The sequence below is a fragment of the Rhagoletis pomonella genome, unplaced genomic scaffold, assembly GCF_013731165.1.
Source record: "Rhagoletis pomonella isolate Grant_MI unplaced genomic scaffold, Rhpom_1.0 Rhpom_scaffold_00007, whole genome shotgun sequence".
Lineage (NCBI taxonomy): Eukaryota > Metazoa > Arthropoda > Insecta > Diptera > Tephritidae > Rhagoletis > Rhagoletis pomonella.
Window position 1 is genome coordinate 48818085 of NW_023458561.1, and position 18665 is coordinate 48836749.

The 18665-nt window shown below is 38.7% G+C and overlaps 1 protein-coding gene across 1 annotated transcript in view; it reads left to right on the forward strand.

The window, feature by feature from the left end:
• Positions 1–8219: 8219 nt before the first annotated feature.
• LOC118743873 (protein suppressor 2 of zeste-like) overlaps positions 8220–18665 on the forward strand; it is a 38170-nt gene continuing 27724 nt past the window's right edge. Inside the window, exon 1 of the mRNA XM_036476636.1 lies at positions 8220–9754. The gene's annotated coding sequence lies outside the window, so the exon portion shown is untranslated. The remainder of the gene's footprint in view (positions 9755–18665) is intronic.

An 18665-nucleotide genomic window follows, 5' to 3' on the forward strand; every position in this document is an offset into this window, starting at 1 on the left:
GGCACCGAAATTGTGCATATTGAAACTGTACATATGGACATTACTTCTATTTCCAAACCGAAACTGTACATATTTCGGTTTTCTTCGACACATTCGGCCGGTTCAGCAATTCACTTCCGAGTGAATTTCAGCTAAAGTCACTTTGAATTCATATTGAAAGGGGTTGAATTCACTCGGATATGAATTGCAGAACCTGTGTGATAAATTCGGGCTTCATCCGTTTTCAAACGAAAGGTTGCATAAGCATAATTTCGGTGTCAAAATGGAAGATTTGATAAAAGACCTTCTTTCGAGTGAAATCATTTTCTCTTCAAAGGAGTAATTCATTAAGTTCGCGAACGATATTCTTATTTTTTGGAGTAGTTTAAGATACTGTCTTAATGAAAATTAAATAAAAAAGTAAAATGTTTAAAAGTTCCAAACCAAATTCTAACCGAGAGAAAGCGCAGAAGTTGTTTTTCTAAAGACAACAATAAATGTGTATGTATGTAGACTTGCTCTTAACGGAGTTCTGCCAAAAAAATTCTGTGCTGGACTGATGAAGGATATTTTTTAGAAGCGCAGTTGAAGGCCGCTCTTGCGGAAAGGTATCCTGCCCAAAAATACTCTGAACTGATTTTCTGTTATTTGTTTTTAAATATTCAATGATTTTTTACGTAGATACGTACAATTTATTTATATTTTTTTCTCAAATGCATTATTTCGGTGTTCAACCGAAGCTGAGCATTAATCTGTGGACTTTTGACCAAACAACTTCTCTCGAGTGACGTCATTTTTTCTTCAAAGCTGTAATTCATTGAGTTGTCGAATGATATTTTTATATTCAGCCATTAATAGGAGCAGTTCAAGATGCTATCTGAGTAAAAATTCCCCTCAATTTTCACAAAGTAACGAATATTGCAATAGGTATTTGCATTTCTTAGCTTGAGTATCCACAAATACATCAGCAACATATTTCGCCAGTATTCGATTTTTATATATTAATAATTTTTTAATTTAATATTTATGGATCTTATTTTTGTAATAATTATTGCGACCAAAGTTTTCATGCGCTCTTCATGAAACTTTGTGAGTACGTAATGCAAAGTTAAATAAAAATATCAAATTTTTAAATGGAAGTCCCTTATAATTTACTCTAAATTTCAAGCTAGAGAAAGCACAGAGAGCACAGAACATTATTTGATTTATTTTTCATATGCTCAGAATCGTTTTGAACCGAAATTTTTCATATGCACTGTTTCATGGCGGCCAACTACTTAAATAACAGATTTTGGTACGACTTGTTAAAGCTCTCGTAATCGTTTAATCAAAGGCAGAGTCCTGCGCGCACTTTCGGTACGCTCAAAACTTGCTCGAAGAATGCTTTAATTCACTTTCGGTCGCGTCGGAATATTACCTTGGCAGCAAACTACGTGGCAGACAGTGTTGTCAGATTTGTTTTTAGCTGTAAATTTATGGAGAAATAACTCTATTTTCGACCAAAAGCTGCAACATTCAAAAACGAAGAGTTTTTAAATATTGAGGTTTTTTAATTTTAGTAACAATAAATAAATAACAATTCATTTACATACAATGAAATACCTTAGACCCTTCAAATTATACTTAACTAAACAAAATAGGCTTCATAACGGAACATTTAAATTACATTTGGTTTTAATGAAATTCAGCATTATTATTCTTCGTAAATGGACTTGTTAGTTCTTTTGAGCACCCCTGAAGAATTTTTTTTTAAAGAATCCTTGAATTTCTGGTTTATTAACCGACTTCCAAAAAAGGAGGAGGTTATCAGTTCGTCGGAATATTTTTTATTTTTTTGTTTACATATGTTACCGCATAACTTTGGACCACGTCAACCGATTTCAATAATGGTTAAGATCCGATCAGTGGATCATGAGATATATATATATATTTTTTTTTATATGATTGTTCAAGTCGGTTTTTTTTTACTAAAAATTACTTGTTTTATTTTTTTCGAATTGATTTGGGAGAATACTGTGGCTGTGGTGAAAAAAAATCTTAAAAATTTAAAAACACCAAGAGATAAATTTTAATTTATTCGTTCAAATAGAAAAAAACTGTAATTTGTTCCAGGAGGTGATTTATACCTATAACTGAATCTGGCAGCATTGTTGGAGATGAACTGGCCGAAGGCAGCACCCTCGAGCTATTATCATCAAGGAAAGAGAGAGTGACAATTTTCTAGACTATTTATCAGGGCCGTAGCCAGGATTTTTTTCGGGGGGTGGGGTTCTGGCAAAAATTTGTTTAGTTTCACTTTTATTTCAACATATTTTTATTAAAAGAAAAATACTGACAAAAATAAAATTTTTCTTAAAAACAGGGTTGAAACATCTTGAAATTCCTGCCCGTAGTTTGTAAGTCAAATATGAGTGGCATTGTGCTATTATGATAGCACGGCCGAGTAATCAGAGCAAATTTATGTACAGTAGTCGAAAAAATTATAGCCGCACCAAATGTTGACAAGTTTTAAAATATTGTTTTTGTTGCTATTTGATTTCGGTTAGTTTTTTTATAGTTCGTTCTTTACCAACATCCGTATAAATACAAGTTTAAAGGCAGTGTCACACGATTGGGTATTTGCTAAAATTTGGTGTAAATCGCATCCCAATTGTTTGAACACCCAAAATATTTTTCACTATCCCAATCACGCAAATTAATTTATTGAAATTTTTCAATAGAACATCGCTGATGAACAAAATCTTTACAAATTACCAATCGAGTGACACTGCCTTACAAATTTATGCAATTAAAAAAAAAAAATCTACAGATTTTCGTTAAAATTTCGAGTTTTTTAATTAAATTCTGAGTATGCAATTTTGTAGCCCATTGAATTCTAGTAGAATAAAGTACACGTTTCAAATGGCTAAAAATGTCGATTGATTTTTTAGAATTTTTAAAAGTTCGAAATTTGTACGAAAGTTTGTTGAATTTTTTTTTAATTGCACAAATGAGTAGTCCACTTGCAAACAGCGTTATGTGATTTTATAATAGTGAGCCATAATTTAAAAAAACGTCTGCAACAACAAGTAACATCCAAATTGTATATTTCTCTTTATTATCTGAAAATTTGGATAAACAAGAGCCTAATAACATTAAAAAACAAAATGGCAATGTGGTAGTTTTTGCAAATTTTATATATATAGAAATTGAATATAGTGAGTTTTGAAACAGTAACTCTTACATAGCTATCTTTTTTTTGCTTTTCGCGTTCGCTCTTCCATGAAGATTGGTCTGCTTCTTTTTAACGACGCCTTCCACTAGGCACCGAAACTAACTACTACGTTTTCTTGCAGTTTTCTAAGTTCATCAGAAGATGGAGATTTTTGAAAGTGTATAAATAAGTATTATAGCGACTTTTGCAATAGTAGTTAATATTTGATGCTATTTTTTCAGAAAATAGAAAGAATTTGCACTGTATTGTTAGTGGACATGAAACTTCTTTGAATACTGGTACGTCAATCACCAAAAACTAAAAATCCAAAAAAAAATTACATAGCGCCTTTGCAAGTGGACTGCTCAAATTTGGAAACATGGATTTCCACGGGTTTTGTTAAAGAACGAACTATATTTTTATTTAAAAATATAACAAAAGTTCAATAACAACAAATATAATACGTTAAAACTTGGCAAAAAGTGGTTCTAATTTTTGACCACTGTTTGTATTTTTTATATCTTTATATTGTACATAAAGGAAGTACATAACAAAATTAAAAATATATATGCCTTTTTTTGAAGGTCCTTTTAAGTGCCTTAAAAACCTAAATTTCTACATTTCCCCCCTAAATACGGCCTTGCTAATTATGGACTCCTCTTTAAATTATGGGCCTCAGATCAACCCAGCGAACGCTGTGTAAGTGCTACTATGAGCTCTACCAGGGGAGGCCTAGGGATCTCCTTAGGCTCGCAAAGTCAGGTCTGTCAATCTTGGTGGGTGTACTTACAGGCCACTGTCCTCTCGAGGTTCACGCGGTGAGAAGGAATATAACACCAGGCCCCTTTTGTCGCAGCTCCATAGAACACGAAGGGGTGCAATCATCTCAGCACCTGCTCTCATTCTGCCAAGCTTTTGCTAGAATGCGGCTTAAGCGCTTGGATTCGTACTTTCTGACTTGTCTGGGGGTTCTGCGGGACTAGCATCTCCCCCGGTTTAAGTGGATCTTTTGGCAAGGGGTATGCAGACTAATCTAACCTAACGAACTGGAAGGTAAAAGTTGGTAGAACGCCTCCAAGTGTCTATAAGACGAAAGAGGAGAGACTGATTGATTTGAAATCCTTAGGTCAGGCCTTGCTCGTTAGGTAAGAAAGTAAACGCCATCCGGGATACAGCCCGTCCTAAGTAGATTTATATCTACTTATAAGGCTCAGCCAGCGACACGATATTATGTAGTTAGTATTTTTTTTTATTTCAGTCCATTTTTGGGTTGGATAATTCGCAATTTTGGGTCGTTTATTTTTTTTAATATATATTTTTTTAATGCAGAAATGCTCCTAAAGCATCTAGATCAGTTTTTGCATCAAAAAGAAAATTCTGAAAAAAATGTCGCTACGTTGTGATTTGTGGTTAAGGCTCGATATACCGTTCATATTCGTTTTTAAGCTTGCCTTAGCCAAAAATTTAACTAAAAAAATCCATAAAATGCCCGCAATGAAATTTCTTGGAAACCATCCTCCAACAACTGAATAGATACTGAAAACCACAAACGCTACGCAAACCGACTACGAAATCGTCTGCAACACACGCCAAAAAAACAGTTATCACCCACTACTCTCGCACACACAACACAATGGGCTGGCGATTTCCCCACCTACAGTCAGCTGGTTGCTCTCATTCGCACACACCAGCAAAACATTCGCCGTACAACCAGCCCAGAAACGCTAGCAGCGCCAACGGCCACAGCGACTTAAATTTATTTTTGTTGCTGGCCCGCCTGCCAGTTGTCGCCAGCCGTTGCTACAACATTGCTTTACTTTCAACTACACCACTACCGCGCGACCCAAAATGAAGTTAACGGCTTCGGCAGCCATCGGTTTCGTTGCCGAAATGCATCTAACGGCACGACGATAGTGTATAAGTGGCCAATCAAGTTGTTAGCCGGCCGAAGGGTGGGCGCGGCTACAGAGGCAATGGCGTGCATTGTCACTTTCTAGCGCATTCAGTAGGTGTGCTGCCATTGCTTTCGTGCACATACAAAAATGTCTACTGGAGGGATGGGAAAAGCAGACGCTGACGACGGACGTGGCAACGTACGAAGGCAATGGTGAAGACGAAGGTATGATAAACATACATACATCGATACATAGAAACTTAGCTGCCTTATTTGGTGTTGGAGCACAAGAGCGGGAGAAATGCTAGAGTTCGCTATTTCTGCATGGATTTTGGCGCTCGTTCGTGTTAACGAAACTCTTTCGATTGTACCGAATTTTTTGTGTATTTTGTATGGGTGACTGTAATGTTTGTTCGAGAAGGTGTTGGTTCTTCGTTCTTCGTTGTGGGGTACATTCGTTTTTACTTCGTGCACGTCTGTATGTAGATTCGGATTAATTATATCTGCGCAAAAGTTCATTACGGAGAAAAATCACGCTCTACAGTGGCTTAGAATACTTTCACAATAGGACATTTCTGCATGCCTTCTAACTGTTTTGTAAATATGTAATCAAATCAAATCATTGTATTTGATACTTTTGTATGGAATATCGCAGGGGATATAGCAAATTTTCCACTGATAGGCCAAGACCGGCGCCAAAAAACATAATTATATCTACAAATCCGCCTAGCACCGCAGATATTTAATCGAAGATGTGGCCTTAACATGGTTACTTGTCAATCAAAACTCTCATGCATTGTATGTTTGTTTATGCACATTAAAGTCCACGTTAACTGCAAACAGTTTAAAAGCTGAATTTCCTTTTCTAAAGCGTTTTACACAGCAACAGCGTACTACGCACTGCCGTTTTTAAGGGGATCCGAATATTTTCCAAAACACTAACGTTTCAGTCTAATGTTCTATGTTTCTACATTCCTTATTATTTACAGTATACAGGGGTTATTACTCCAACCCAGAGGAAGGATATTGAATTATTCCTATATATCTTAAGTTATCACCAATTTATAATTTAAACCATTAGATCTTCCCATTTGTTCTACAAATGAATGAACATCAAGCTGCACGCCACAAATCGGAAAAGATCGGCCTAACTTATGTGTAAGCGCCAATCTATTATTATGTATATGGGTTATTTGGGAGATTCTATAAAATATAAGATTAGTCGTTATTTTGATAAGCTGATAGTTTCTTTCGAACCGCAGAGGCTCTTTATTCGTAGCTTCAAAAAAAAAAAAAACATAGGGAACATTAAACCATTTGCCTTTCGGAGGCGGCATAAAACTATAGGTTGCTCCCTTTGTGTGACAACATAAATCGGAGGTGAAGCTTAGTCAATCACTAGAAAATGTGCACACTGAGCCAAAAGCAACACGGTTTTCTCAACCAAGTTATTGTTTGATTTTGTCATGGTAAATACATATATGTAATACTCCTATATTGGCAGTAAGAGCTAGTACCGTCCGAAAACACTACAGTACAGATATATCAATAAACACGTACGAAAGAAAAGGAACACATACGTTTATAAATAAACATGTACACGACACATTTACAAAAACGGCACTCAAGTACACAATACATTGACAAAAACAGTACTAGACTGTCTTGCTTTGATTTCGGAATGCTTACACATTGAGATGTTAGCTTACTACCAATATAGAAATATTACATATATGGCTAAATACACCGATTGTAAGAAATGTTAATCAAGTTGAACATTTCAAAACACATTTGTATGTCTGTCTGTAGCTAAAAGTGCAAAGATCTTATGTAGATAATTATTTTAGCGACGACAGAACCGTGACTGTGGTTGTGGCCAGATTAGACCTGCATATATACATATATATTATTTTCATTTTCTACTATGTAAAATTCGTACAAAAATTCCTGATGTCGCTGCCCCTTCGTCAAAGAGTTTAGATAGGTAATGAAAATAAATTGTTATGTAGTTGCTGTCCGAGGACCGTCATTTTCAATGTGTTCCAAGCATAAAGGCTTTTAAATACCCGAATTTTCTAAAATAAAATAGAACAAAATTTACAAATTATCGCTTTGGGTTTTTCTCAAGAGGAAAACATTTTTATTTTTAGTTCGATTATTTTTTCAATGAAATCAAAGAGGAATTCTTTCGATTATTAATAATAATAATAATAGATTGACGCTTACACATATGTTATTGTTTGGCCGAGCTTCTCCTCCAATTTGTGTCGAGTGCCTTGATGTTGTCACACAAAGCGGAGGGACCTACAGTTTTACGCCGACTCCGAATGACGGTTATATTTTTATGAGAAGCTTTTTTTCATGGCAGAAATACATTCGGAGGTTTTCCATTGCCTGTCGAGGGACGACCGCTGTTAAGAAAAAATCTTTTTTCTACATTTTTTGCGATGTTGACCAGGGCTTGAACCCAGGCGTTGCGGAGTGAAAGAAATACAGCCATTAAATGATGCAATCAAGCAGATTTTCTCTCTGATTTAAAAAATAAAATCTTCTTATAAATAAAATCAATGAGAATTCTCACGTTCTTCTGGGGTAACGCCTAGCCTAGAAACTTTTCTTAGAGACAATCTTCTTGTTTCCATACATCATACATATTTTTCTCTGTGTATTAGTGGGTATGGTATCCACTGTGGCTTCATAAAGTCAAGAGATTTTAGTAACCTGTGGTGCTAAAAACAAACTTCCAAGTAAGTACATAATGCTACTGTACATTATCTATTGCATTGAAAAAAAAACAGCCTAAATATTTGTTCAGGGATCACTTGGATAGGTTTATTGAATAGAAATATGACTTTTCCAATCTCATTATCTTTTCAAAACGACTTCTAGAAAATTTTTCCATTCAACTTACTTTACGAGCCCATGGTAGACATTACAACTGAAGAATGTACGCATGTATATGTGTGTGTAGTTGGGGCAAAATACTGCCAAGCCGAAGAACACACCGAGAGCGAAAGAGAGTGCCAACGAAGGAGACCACGTACGCACATCGCTGCAAACCTTTGCATTTGTATGGGCTTGTGAATACATAGATATACAGTCATTGTTAGCTGACTGCTCCACCATCGCTCTGTAACAGTAGTTTGTTGGCATTCGAATTGTGCAGTTCGTGTGGCGCGGCTGATAGCGGACGACAAAATAAATATTTGATGTTCCGGCGCGGCGCTTTTTCCTACTTTTCGGAGTGAATTTCGCTTTGGCAAAACTGAAGTGCATTGAAATTGAATGAAAACAGTAGCTAAAACGCTGACTAGCAGAAAGTGGCAACAGCGAATTGTTGTTGCCGCTGCGAAGGTATTCGAGAAATCGATAAGAAAAACAAGTGCAAAAGAAAAAGCATCGTGAAAAAGGGCGAAACAAAAGTAAATAAAAAATAAAATAAAAAAAACGAAATTGCGAAGGGAGGCAAAGGAAAGGAAAGCGGCCTAGTGCAATGTGCGCAAAGTGGGCCGCGCGCTGAATGGTGGGAGCGCAGAGAGTGTGCAACGTGCGAGCGGTTCGTGAATTGTTGTTAAAAATCAATAGAAATGTTAGTATATAAAATTTGGTTTTTTCATGGTAAAAATTTGCCGGTTACGTGTTTACGAAAGCGAACAGTTTTTTCGCTGGATGAAAGAAGTGTTTTGATAAAAAAAATTCTGTGTTTTCTATGAAATCTATTAAAGTGAAATTTGGTTGCTTTTGCAGTGCACAAATAACTTAATGTCAGCAACCATTTTTCGTACTATGCTTACCTCTATACGGGCGGGTGTGTGCGTGCGTGCGTGTATTTGAAAATTTTCAAATGGGAAAAATTTCACTTTGCATTCGGCGCTCAAGTGTGAATATACATATATGTATGTATGTATGTATATGGAGATACGCTCGTACAAATGTCAATACGTCTGTGTGAGTGTTTGTAAATTTGAACAGTTCCATATGTGAATGAGCAGCTAGAGCGGTCAAGTGAAGAGCAAACGGTAAATTAGTGAGGGCATTCATAGGCAAACACTTGAGGCACACACACGCACACTCATGTATTTGTGCGTATATATATTTGATAAGGCGCCTCGTTCGTACGCTTGACTATCAAGAACAACAAATATAAAAGTCGTCGTCGTCGTCGTCATTGTCGTCACGCATACGCGGCCACGCATTTGTAACGCGACACAGCAAGACGCCGCGCCGCGCTGTGACATTTGTTATTTATTTCGTATCTAGCCCGGCTCGTTTCGGTTGCGGTGCGTTCGCATTGGAATTTCGACAAAAATATCGCCAACATAAACAAAAACAACTAAGTATGTACATATGTACATGCATGCATGCAATGTAGACAAAATAATGTTCAAATGTGTGACGGCGAATTCGGCGGCGAAAACATTGGGTGCAAAGTGGGCGAGAAGAGCGAATTGAACGCCAAATAGTGGTAGGGGCAGTGGCAGTGGCAGCGGCACCGACGACGACGAGGCGAGCGGCGTAGAAAGTTCGCGTTCGGCGGCACACGAACTTTGCTGCTTTTCTTCGTGCCGCGGCTGCTTTTCGGCTTAAATGTGTATCTACTGCAAATTCAGAAAAAAAAACGAATAGATACAAAGCTGACAACAGATACACAGTGGATGCGCAGTACTGAACTGGCGCTAGCTGTGAGCGTAAGTAGATATTTTTCGATGGGCGGTGGTAGGCTGATAGCGGTGGGTTGTCTGTGAGCCATTGCGCTACGCTCATCAGTGAGCGCGCGGCAAGTTGGAATGGCTGATATGTGGGTTGGTTGGACACGTGGTGCGGTGGAAGGTGTGCGCGCCCTGTAAACAGAAACAAAGTAGTTGTAGAAGCGCTTACGTAGTGGTGCGTCCGTACGCCTTGTGAGAGCGAGAACGAACGTGGCGCGGCGGATTTTAAGTGCGCGCGCGCGTGAACGAGAGCGTCCGACGAGCGTCGCCAGTTACGACGAACGGCCTTCTATGTTGTGCGCGGAGCGGTTGTATGGTCGGTGGCATTTTCGATGTTCACTAGTTTCGAATTAGATGGCTGCTGTGGCGGGTAGATCGAGCGGCAAGTTAGAATCTTTCACGCGCGCTCCGTTTTTTTTTCGCTCTACCATATTCGCAGTGTTGCGGGCGCAAATACGCGGTTCAAGAAAAAAGTGTAAAAAATATGCACGCGTGTGGGTACTTGTGAACAATGTTGGCAACAACAAACTTTTGTGAGTGTAGCAACAATGTTAGAAGCATTGGAAATTAGTGCAAATATCGCTTAGTACGGCATCCAACCACTGCCACCACCGCCATAGGCGAAGAATAACAGAAAACACAGCCGCCCTAATTTCTATGTATGTATGTATGTATGTGTGTGTATGGTGTGTGTGTGTGTGTGTGTAGGTTTGGAAAGGCGCGCGCGGGCATGTTGCGTACGGAAGTGTTTCAAAGTGTGTAGGCGTTTGACGGAAGTAACGAAAAAGATGGGACGAGGCGTCAGAACTGTGAAATCGGCAGCAAAGCAGAGGCAGGAAGTAGCGGCAATTTTGCTGCTAACCAATTCTACTGCCACTTTCTTTCCTGCCTATTTCTCTACTGTTGTAAGATATTGTACCATCTATTTATGCCTGGTTTTTTCTTCGTTAATTTGCCCTCACGCTCTCATTGTTTTGGTTCGCTTGTTCGTCTCAGACTGTTTGAGCGTTGGTGCGGTCAGCAGGGGAGAAAACAGCTGAGTGCTATTGTTTTCGTATCTGCATAGGTGTGTTTGTATGTATGTATCTATGTATGAGCCTACGGGTAGTTCTGTGTGAGAACTCACCGATGTGCGTAGATATGTATGCATGTATGTACGCATCTCCAAAAGTGCGTGTAAACAAAAAGTCAACAACAACGAAGACGAATTAATAACACAATCGTTGCGGCAAATGGCATTGAAATCATTCGAACAGACGCACTGAAGTTAACATTTTTACATTAGTGTGTACATTAGTATGTATAAACATACATACACACATATGTATCTATGTATGTAGCAGTGAGGAGCCGTCAAGCAGAAAACATATGAAAGTAATAATGTTTCGCCTCCTATACGTATACGTTTGTGTGTCCGTTTGTGCGTGTGTATGTACATTATCTACCTTTGTATTGTACGAGTATTTTTGTGTTTATTATTATGATTATTATGTGCCTGTTTGCCGTCAAACACTTCACTTAATTGACGTTCGTTTGTGCGTCCGCGTCCCCGTTCGCTTCCATCCATTTGTATGAGCAAATGCACATTTATATATACACACATATGCACGTACAGCTATATAGTATGCGTACATTCGTTAATTTATTTGTAACGCGGCCGTGAGTTTTACGATCTGTTGGCGATCAATCGCTTTTAGCGCTGATCTATTAGCGATCAAACGTGCTCTGCCGCTTTTTGAGTTATTGTTTTTTTTTAGTTTTAAGTTTAAATTTTGTAATCAATAAGTATTCATTTTGGAAAACAGTTTTATAAGATCTCAAACACATTTCTTATTTACAACTTTTTTAGTAGATATTAGATCGATCTTTTATCATCTCATTATTATCTGAATGCGATGAGCGGGTCAAGACGAAAAGGCAATACAACATTGGGAGTGTTCATAAGTCGTAGTTGCTATGTAACCGTTGGCTATTTGTCTTAGAAATGCACAGTAATTGTTGGATTCAACAGTTTCGTAGCAGATGAGCTAAACAGCTACGTCTTATGAACGCGCCCATTGTTGCCAAGTAAAGGAGCTTGAGTTGGGCGTTGGAATTATAAGAGTTCGACTCCGAGTGAGATTAATTAACATATCGCTCATTTGCGCCCGCGCTCCGACGGAAGAGAAGGGGGGCGACCAAACAACTCTTCTTTAAGCGCTAGATTGTTAAGATTGTTTTGGGAATTTAAATGTCAGGGAGAGCAAACGACAAGGGAAACGAGAAGTGCATACTTACATATTTTCCGTAAAAAAGGAGGGGCCCCAAAACGTTAGGTTGGAATACTGGGTTCAGGACAAATGCCCAAAATTTGTATCAGAAAGATCTTCAGACCAAGACGAACTTCAAGAACAATCTCGGATACTTAGTGACCGATGTCCAAAACATTTATATTTAACCTTTATATGGAACACCCTGTTAAATGCTATCAGCACTGAAGATGAACTCGTTCCGGCTGTCGATGACGACAGAAACGATGTTCCACCGCCCGACTATGACGAGGTACGAATAGCAACTTCAAAGGGTAAAAGCAACAATACTGCTAGAGATGACGACAAACTGCTGGCGAGGAGAACTTAAGTGGCACGCACTGACCACTGGTATTCAAGTGCGATCTGTCCAATCCGCAAGTAGTATGTACGGCTGAAACCCACCATTAACGAACTGCTTGTATCTTGTCAGTGTGACTTTGGTTCGAACGATTTCAAAGTCTCTTTCGACAGCATGAAAAGAAGATGCCTATACGATGTCTGAATTTGGTTTTCCTGCGAAAAGAATACATCTGTATAAAATTACATTGAGCAACATTATCAGTTCCGTCATTATTGGGAAGGGCTTACAATTTCTGGAACATGTCGATGACATCGGTGTCGTTACCTATTTTCTGCCTTTTCTTTTAGATAGAGGAACTCACTGTGAGGTATTGGTGGTGAAAGACGATACAAAGAAGTTTCTTATGTCATCTAACAAGCAGTCAGTGCATGCGCATTTAGGCACCAACGCCACTGTCAGCAGTTATAATTCTGAAGTCGTGGAAGCTTCATATACATATGTATGCCATACATGCCTCTTGGCTACCAATACTACTTGTACTGAATAGGAAATTGCGGAGTAAAGTCATCTCTCGACGAACCAACGAAAGTCGCACTCTGAAGTCCTGTACTATTGGTTTCGTCACTGTCTGGAATACCATTAATGGGACGAACCTCATCTTCAAAGACCGCCAGACTCCGACACCGTTAGTATGTCAGATATGGCTATCTTTCCGGCGTTTTGATAGTTCCTTTTTACAATTGATTCTAATTGGGGAAAAGGCCTTAAAGTTGTTTGTGAAGTTATGCAATCGTTGCTTTTGTTCTATATCCGTGAGAGTGGGCTACCTTCTAATCCCCTGAGATGAGTTTTATGATACGAACAGCTATTAGACTTAAGGAAACCGATTGGTTGATAGGGGCACGGACTGTACACTCTGGAGCTCTGGTTGACTTCGATTTCATTCCTGATTCCAAGGATTACTGCGCCATCGAAATGGCTCCAAGGAGCTTCTTATTTGCCTACTTTCCTTCAAGGGAGGATTGGACGGAACGGAACAGTGAACTTATTCACGGGTGGATCATAAGTGGACGGCAGGGTTGGTGGAGAGGTATTATGTCGAGAGCTTTCCTCAACACTAATTTTAGGATTTCGGACTGCTGTAGTGTATTTCAAGGAGGAGTAGCTGCTATTAAGAAGGCAGTGGATTAACTGCTCAGGAGTGCAATAGTGCAATGACATCTAGGGACGGGAGCATTAGCTCTAATTTAGTTAAGGAATGTCTGCTCTCTCTTTCAGTTCCGTCGAAGGGCGGAGGGGGGCGGAGGGGTTCCGTTGACCGCCTGTGGTACATTCTTGGATAGATGGGCTTCAAGTCAGCTCAGTGTCTGCAGTTGCCAAGAAAATTGAAGCGCTGTATTCACCTCAGCACTACCTTCTTAAGTGCCCAGCTTTCGCGAGACTAAGGTTGAAATATTTTGGCTTGCCCATCCTGAATAACTCTGAGGAGCTCTGGGGCATTGAGACTAACCGAATTCGTAATTACATAATCGCCTCGAGACAATTTATTGAATAAGTTCAGACTGTGGGTATCGCAAGTGATAGCCTCTTAGTTTGTCTAAGTGAATCCCATACCTCTGGGACTGGCACCAAACTCAATCTAACTGATATAAAGGCATTTATAGCTGGTAGTACAGTCCAATGAACAGTACAAGGAAAGATGTTGAAGATGTGCATAAATAATAGTCATTGCTCTTATTGCTTATCACTGACATGAATATTTATAAGTCAACTCTGACATACATAAATAGTGGTCCCTTCTGATATAAACATTGTTGAGCTCTGCCATAAATAATGGCCATCTTAGTACAAGCGTTGAGCAGTACTGATATAAGAACTCCATTTACCGATGTAAATATTGTTAAGTACTGATATAAATATTTGTTGTTACTGGCATATTTACATACTATACCTGCAGTGAAATGCCAAACCAGTTAGAAAAAATACTAGTTCATAAACTAGTATGTGCCTACCAGTTCGACATTTTCAAAGAACTTAAGCGTTCAGCGCCATCTGCCTTTGAATTGTCAAAGCCTAAAATATAACGCAATTAATTGCTTTTCTTACAAATGTCGGCTGTGGCGTCACGTGAAGACTACTGGTTCTGGTTCTGGGATCGCAGGTTCGAGGCCGCTTGGAGGTGGTTAAGATTTTTAAAGTTAGATCAATGTAAGTAGGAATAATTATCTTAATTTAAATATAAATAACAAACTTAAAAATCTAGTTGCATTACAAAAAAAAGAAACAAATATATGGGAAGAAATACTTGTGCCATAAAAAAATAGATTACAAAATTTTTTTTTTTTAAATTAAATTTAAGAATAATAAAAAACCCTAAAAAAAAATATAAATAAAAGAAATATAAAAAAAAAATATAAAAAAAATTTCCTGCGCCCGGGCTTGAACCTGGTACTTCAGGCATACCACGCGAGTGCTTTGCTCTGTCGGCCATTGCGACTGTTGGAGCGCCGCGAGCAAAGAGGCATACTAATGCTTTTCATAGGGGATGAATTGGCAGACTTTCTCATCAACTGGTATGATGCTACTAGTATTTCTACTAGTAGATGCTGATGCATTGCCTGACAATTGACATCTCGTAGGACATAGCAATGTTAAAAATACCAGTAGCTAACATTGAAAAAGGATGGAACGTGAACTAGTTGCTAGTAGTTGCTAAGTTCCAGATGCGAACTCTTTTACACCTAGTTCATTTCCACCAAGCATTAACTTCAGCTTATGCCTATTGGAAAAAGGAGATTACAACTCGAAGGGGATAATAGTAAGTACCAGAAAATGAAGGCAATATAGCAAAGAGTAAGAAATTAACTTTGGCCAACCCATGTTAAAATTCTTGAAACTTATCTGAGCTCTTAACTGCAGTTGAGGTATTGGTGGAAATGGGCTATTACTCTCATTGATCAAAATAATCAAAGCTGATATGGAAAAAAATGAAAGAGTAAAAACTTTTAGTTCGCATCCGTTCATAATTTTATCTCATCAACGAACAAATGCGCACATTATGACATACTACACTGCCAAAAAGCATAAAGCATACATAAGGGAGAATGTCAATAATATGTCCGTAGTTAAGCTGAGGTGGGCGACCCCACAGGCGGTCAGTGTTTCATCGTTAATAGTTTACTCAACTCGAAATGGGAACTAAAACGTAAAATTATGATAATCAATATCAATTATACGGTACGGGATGGATTAATTTAATCCCATTAATCAATTATCCAATTAATATCTTATTAGTTCGATGAGTTCTTCTGCTCTTCGACAGCCTAGCCCGGGACTAGCTAAGCAGCGTTGGGTGATATGTTGAGTATAATATGAGCATAAATGAATAGGTACCAATGTACCCAGATAAATGCAGAAGCTGCATGTGTGTATGTATGTGTGTTAGATATCAAGCATACATACTTACGTATGTTGTGCATACTGATATGCAATATAATGGCATTTGCAATTCTTTATCTATTGCTGCTATCGCTGGCGTAACTGGTGAATGAAAGATTGGCGAATCAGCAATTTTTCAAACTTTGCACCTTTTTTCTCCACTTGTACTGGGTACGTTAAGTTTTTTGCAGATATCTACTAATTCTTTTTCATTGTTTTTGTTGTGAAATACAAATTTCCATTTTTTCTCATCACTTCTCTGCTCGGTTTCTTTGGCGTTTATTTAGCGTTTTTTAGCGTAGTCTTTCAGCGCTTTACGAGCGCTTCAACAATTGAGTGCGCCACACTCGCTTTTATGTCTTTTCTTTCGTCACAATGGCTTTTGTTTTCACCAAGCGAGCTTAGAGACGTCGGTGTCGGTCAACGAGGTGCCCAGCCAGTCAGTCAGTCAGCCGGCAAGTCAGTCAGTTGGCTGAATTGTCAGTCACATCAGCTGAGTGCCATACAAATCTTCGTTAGTGTTTTTGTAGATCGTCTTTGGAGTTGTTCCAATGTACATACATACATACATATTTCTTTTCTTCATCGTAGCCGTTAACAGACGCTTTCCCTTGACTTCTTTTTTCTTCGCCTTTTGTTTTCCAACTGCTTTGTTGTCTGTTATTCGCTAACATCGTTGTCGTTTCAATTCTGTGATTTGTTGCTGGTGTTGTTACATAGCGTAGAATTGCTTAAGGCAGCCAACATTGACGATTAAAGGGAGCGCCGAGCGAGCGAGTTGCATGGAATCAACTAAAAAGATGAAATAAAATAAAAATTTGGCTAAGTGTGAGTCGCCACAAAACGCAGAGTGCCTTCTCTATAGTTTATCGTTCACAATCTACACACCAGCTTCCATGCTTTGAACAACTGACCACGCGTCTGTCCTTCAGAGAGTCTCTGCATGCCGGTCACTTGACGCAATTTCGCAGAAGTCTGCTCGACAATTGGATGCTACAATCGATGAGATAAAATGTCGTTAAAAGGAAAAAGCCAATGATTGCGGACGGCAACATGAAAGGAAGCTGCACGCATTCATACCACGAATTCCCCAAAGCATAGCATAATTTAAAGGGGATTCCCAAAATGGGCGAAATAAAAAGTGAATTCAAGTAAATACTGACGAACTGAATCGCAAACCCTTGACTTGTTTACTTCTCGTGATTTTATCAAAACAAGCATTTGTGCTCAAATAAAATTTGCTGAAGAATATGTACTCGTATAATAACTAAAAAAATTTTAAAATGCATGAAAAGCAAGCAGCTTTAAAGGTTCAAGGCAACGTTTATATGCTTAAGGAATATATATTCTTCCTCCAGCTTAGCGGAACATTATTCGGTATTAATAAATAGTCTTTTTCTTATTTTTCAATTTAGGCTGAGACCAAAACATTTCGCAAATCGCCACCCTCCTTTGCGAATTTGTGTCCGAGTGCAGACATGTCCTTCTGCACTTGGCTCTTCCATTTTGTTTTTGGGCGCCCTTGCTTTCGTTGCCCATCTATAGCTGCCGAGTGGTAATCATTCTCTAAAAATAGCTACCAGAGTTGGACTGAACTGGAAATACAAAATTTTATCTTTTCTAATACATAGAAGAGTGTTTAGAGCAGCGCTCTCGACCTTGCACCCTGGGAAGTGTGTATTCAGGAGGAAGTGCTCAGTTATGCAAGTCAAAAACCTACAGACTTCTACATACATATGTAATGCTCTGCGTTGGGTAACGGCTTACAAGTAAAGCTCGTTTAACAAAATCCTCTTGTAGCAACTCCCATGCAATGTCAATTATGCATAACTGAGCCTCTCTTCTTGGTAAAACTAATGAATTCATAAAATTCCTTCATTAGGCATCCTTGTCGTCTCGGATGGCCTTTTTATACTTCTTTAAGATTACCTTGTACGGATCCCGCACCTTACTTCTTTGACAATCTCTCAAAGACTTCCCTATCGGCTTCGAAAACATCGCAAGTTCATCATCCTACCAAGATGTGCGAGCTTTCTCAGCGTATCTTAACGAACGCGCTTTCGTCAAGGGCATTCCGAAGGTCTTATTTAATCCGTTCGTTCTGTCGTTCAAACGAGAACTTCTCGTTTACACCTTTGAAGATAGTTTTCGGAATAGATTCTAGTTTTTTTTTTGTGAGGTATTATTTAACTCAAAGGGTATAGGACGGTGCTCTGAGAGGGTCTAATCATCAGTAACACTATCCATTTTGTCAATTGTAAGTTTGCAGGCCCACATGGCCCGTGTGGTTTTAGCAACCGTTCTCTCAAGATGGGAGTTCCAAAAAAGTCTCTTATCTAGAGTAATCCCCAGATATTTGACCTCATCGGAGTATTCAAGCACTGTCCCTCACTCACTCTTGACTGAACCAAGGTTTGCTTTATACCTTGTTGTAAACGGTGTCAGAACAGCATTCCGAGGATTTATGCTGAGGCACTCATTGGCACACCAGTTTGAGACCACGCGAAGAGCTGCACATGTAACGTCAGAGACCGTACTACCGAATTTTCCCGTAACTATAATTGCCAGGTCATCTGCGTATCCCACAACATCGTTACCACAATAATGTAGTCTGATTGATGATTAAGAGGTCATCCAAAACAAGTGACCAAAGCAAGGGAGAAAAGACCCCCCCTCTCTCCTTGTGTGTCGTGTAAGGGAGTGAAAGTGTTAAGTCTCTCCCTAATATGGAGGTCTAAAAGTCCCTCTAAAAGTTTTGTATGATTTAGCTAAGTCATGCTACGAACACCTTCATCCAAGTACATGGTATGTATACCCAGCAATAAGTGGCCCTAAATATACATATCAGGGCATCAATGAT